The following is a 4566-nucleotide window of genomic DNA, read 5'->3' as shown; positions in this document are numbered from 1 at the left end:
CGGCACGGCTGTAGCCCCAGGCGCTTGAAGTCGGCTTCGTCTCGGTGAGCGGGGGAATTGGGGGCCTCTCGGTGAGCAATGAGGAGCGTGGGTCCCGGGTGTGTGCATTCGGAAGACGGGCTGTCTGGTTTGTATGCAGAGACAGGCCCGGGGCTTGCACAGAAAGAAAAAATCACGACTTGTTGAAGGGCTGTGCTGTGATGCTACGTTTTCAAGGCACGGTGATAGGGAATTGTTGGTCTGCAGCCCTCGTCCAGGCAGCTCTGTTCTGAAAGTGTTAAGCTGAAGTGTGAAATGCGGTTGAAGTATTACAGAGCAGATGCCCACTTTAAAAAAGCCTATTACTCTTCCCGTTTCAGATGACCGTCTAAGTTTTAGCACAAATATGTCTGTGAGTTGAGACAATTATTTTTACGCTGCCATTTTGCTTGTGTTTTCGTTCGTCTGTTTCTGAGTAATATCCCTGAAAGTGCTAAAAAAGATCCCTTCCCTGAGCATGGGACACGGTGTCTGTGGCCTTCTTACAGTGAGAGGCTCGGCTGAGAGTGGCCAGCAGAGGTTGAGCTGTTTGGATGCTGTAAGGCAGCCATTCCTGAAGGGCTGCTGTTATAACTTCTTTCTGTTTGGCAGAAGATTGTTCAGCCCTTGTTAGAGATGCTTTTTTTTATCTTTACTCTTCATGATGTCTAATCTGTGCAGCCAGTGGAGAATCTGCCTAAGCCTGGAACTGAATTTTGGATTTGCAGTGACATTGGTTGACAGTGAAATTCCCTGCTGGCTGCATGAAGAGGACTGTGCCCATTGGCTTAGGGAGAAACTTGTTCCCTCCCTTCTTGCCCTACTTCCTTGCTGCTTCCTCTGGATCTCTGCGTGCCTCTCCTGCTGGCATTTTTACGCATGCTGCTGTGCAGGAGGCTTGTCTTCCTGCAGAGTTCACTGTTACAGAGACTGTCAGCATGGGAAACTTCCGTCTTTACAACCTGAAGCAGCACAGTGATGAAGCTTGGGAAATCCACTGAAAACTGTCACTGGCTATCTGTTTAGAGGCTCAGGAACCTCCTCTGTGTGTAGAGAATTTCAGAGCATGTTTGCTTATAGCATAGAATAAACTAATACCAACATCTTCCAGAAATCCTATGCTCTGTGCTTAACAGATTTTTATTTCTTTTTTTTTCATTTGGAAGCAGACTGTCACATCTTTTCAGAAGTGAGCCTTGCACAGAACAGACATAAACGTTACCCTTGGGAAGGAAAACATCAGTGTGGCTGAAAGTAAAGCATACCTATGTCCACTAACTATATACCAAACCTCCGAAGTAAATTTAATGGCAGGTGGTTTTGCAATGCATATATACTTTCTCCTCTGTTCATGCATCAGTGATGAGGTATACTGCAGACCAGTCACAGTGGGCTTAGTGTGTCCGTCTGGTGACATCAGTCTTAACTTAGTGGGAAATGTTATGTTTTATCTTCTCAAATACAGTGATCATAAAAACCCAAAAGAGTTCTGACAGATTGCAGAATATACTTTCAAAAGTGAGTTTGCTGGGACAAAAATTATAGTCGTAACCAAAGTTGGCTTTGTTCATTAGAGCTATGAGTGGGTCCTTACCTTTACTGAGTTTTCTTTACCAAAATGTATGTTCCATTGAAATTAATCCATATGTGGAATTTCATCAGCTTGTATTGCTTGTTTTGGGTAGTTTGGGAAATGAAAACATTTCTCTAAGTGTTTACCATGCATTGATACATATTTCAACATTTACTTAACTGCTAAACGATTATCACTGGTATAAGAAAAAACTTGGTGTGAGAACAATCCTGTTGAAACTTGTCCAGGATGTTTAAAAAGTGTCATTAAGAATTTGAATTCTATTTTATATTTAAGCCTTACTTGTATCAATGTTTGTACAGTCCTTCAAAAAAACCAATTGGACTTGCTTCTGTTGCTACATTAAGTGATTGCATCCTTTGTCCTGTATTTTGCATACTAATTGATACTTATGTATTGATTACACTTGTCCTTTTCCATTGGACTGAAACATGGAAAAAGTAAAGAACACCTTGTCAGTTGGTGCCTCTGCTCAGTATAACCTAAACTGTTCTAGATTCTCCTGAAGTGAAATCTGATAGCCGCCAACAGCAGTTTAGTTCAGTTGTTACCTTGCTACTCGGTGCTTTCTGTCACATAGTATGTAACACCCACAAGCCTGAAGATGAGTAATGTAGAATTAGCATCATCTGCTCCATCAGTTTAATGGAGGTATGTGGAAAGAATCAACAGGAGCTACTGGATACACCTGGCTAAACAGCTTTATGGCAAATCGTTCTTCTGGAAGAACAGCACTATGCTGTTCTCTGCTGTCCGTGACTGTCGATCATAAGTATTCCTTATGGGCCATGAAAACCCGAAGACAGTTGTATGCAGAGGTGAAGAAGATGGTGGTTGTGCTGGAAGACATGCTGTAGCAATGTTGACTTGTCACCGTATGGGGCTCTTGCTCTGACCTCTCTGGGAGCTGAAGTTCCAGAGTGTACTGTATATCTGTTTTTAGGACCCCTGTTGTGAATTCAGAAGTGCTGCAGCTGCATAATGCAACATGTGTGCGGTGCAAAGACACGTAGCTGTTCCAACCTTTCAGAATTGTATGGATTATTACCTTTGTACCCAGATGTTAATGTAGATCTAGTACTAACTGTACCTCCTGCAGTTAATCATAGCACCTTTGCAAGTTATACACCGTGTGCTGTAATCTAAATGAACAAAAATGCACTTGTGTTTTTGATTGGAACAAATTTGTACTGCTGAGGCGTCCTGCAGCAAGCAAAATGGGTGTGTTAATGATTATGAAACCCTCGCCCAGAGTAAGTGCTATCAATTCCTGTTGGATGAGTGGTCATAATTCATAAACAACACAACTATTAAACATTTGTTCTTTAGCTCTTTTTCATAGGCTTTGTAGTCCAAGAAGCATGGGACTTCCTTTGTCTCAGAACTGCTTAACTGTTGTCACAGTACCCTGTTTACCCCTTTCCTTCAAATATGTCCCCATGAAATTCAGCTGGGAGAGAAGTGCTTCAAGTAATTAGTTTCCAAGCTGGTCTGTGGTTTGCAGAGCAATGGCCTGCAGCTCTAGTAAAAAGTGAAACTTGCACTCACTTGATATTTTGAATTGGAATATTGATAGTAACACATGCTTTTATTGCTGGGAAACACTGAAATAGTGTAACAATAGCCATGAATAAAGTATGTGAGAAATTTCGTAAGAGAAACTTTGGGAATCATGGAGTTGGAAAACACACAATGTGCCTTTCATTTTTCTTTTGGGTACTTATCATGTAGCTTAAGCTGGAAATCTGCTTTGAAATTTCTGCTACCTAATTATAACAGTGGCCACATTGTAAAGTTCTGATCTGCTGTAATCTTGCTGTGTAACTCAGATTTTTCTGCGAGCGTGGGCTGTGACCATGGGTTTGTTTTGTAACAGCAGGTTTTTCTGCTGGATCAGATACCACCTGTCTATATCACAGTAGTTCTTAGGTTGGATCAAGTGTTTTCTGGGTCCAGCATTCCTTCCTTTCTGCAGCTCAAGCTCCTAGAGGGCATGCTCTGGCTAATTCAACAAGTTGTGACTATTCCTGATCTCATTCAAAACTAATATTGGTGAGAGATCTTGCAGCACAAAGCATTGGTGTTTGCAGTCCTCAGCCTGAAAAGTTGTCAAAGAGTGCTGGACCGAGGGCTTGTGGGTTTATATATATATATATGCACACACATATATAAAAAATTCTATGTGTATATATGCCTCAGCCTGAAAAGTTGTCAAAGAGTGCTGGACTGAGGGCTTGTGGGTTTTTATGTATATATATATATAAACCCACAAGCCCAACACAGAATTTTTTATATATGTGTGTGCATACATATGCACACACATATATAAAAAATTCTATGTTTATATATACACATATATGTATGTCTACACACACACACAGAGAACTCTGTGTATATTGCATCCTGATAGCAACTCAACCAACTCACTGTAACTTATTTTATTAAGCCTGCGGAGAAGATCTGTCCTTTCTAACGCATGCCTGTTACGTCTGTGGGCCCCATTTAATAGAAAGCACTGATAAAAGCAAATAAAATGGAGTCCCTGGGGCCTGTTTAGAGGCAAAGACTAAGATCTTACTTCTGTCACATAATACGTGTTTCCAAGAGCCTGAGAAGCGTAACAAGCTATTGAAGTTTGGGTTTGTCTATTCTGAGTACCTGAAGTTTTCTCTGAGTGGTTGCTAGTAGCTTAATATTTCACATAGAGAGAAATAAAAGCCCAGATCGGTGTCCCTGACCTTACGGGGAGAAGGGCTTCTGCTCCTACCTTGAGTTTCTTCTTTAATATTCTTATAGCAGTTGAATAGCAGAAGAGTGTTTTTACTTTGAGACTATAAAACCACTCACCTTCTTAGCTAACATTAGATTTTCATTAGGAAATCTCAGTTGAAGAGCACAGAACTATTGTAGGAAACATAGAATTTTTTGTGATTCTGAAAATTCAGATTTGGGAA

The sequence above is a fragment of the Egretta garzetta genome, unplaced genomic scaffold (assembly GCF_000687185.1).
Source record: "Egretta garzetta isolate BGI_Z169 unplaced genomic scaffold, ASM68718v1 scaffold768, whole genome shotgun sequence".
Taxonomy (NCBI): Eukaryota; Metazoa; Chordata; class Aves; order Pelecaniformes; family Ardeidae; genus Egretta; species Egretta garzetta.
This window is presented reverse-complemented; position numbering follows the sequence as displayed.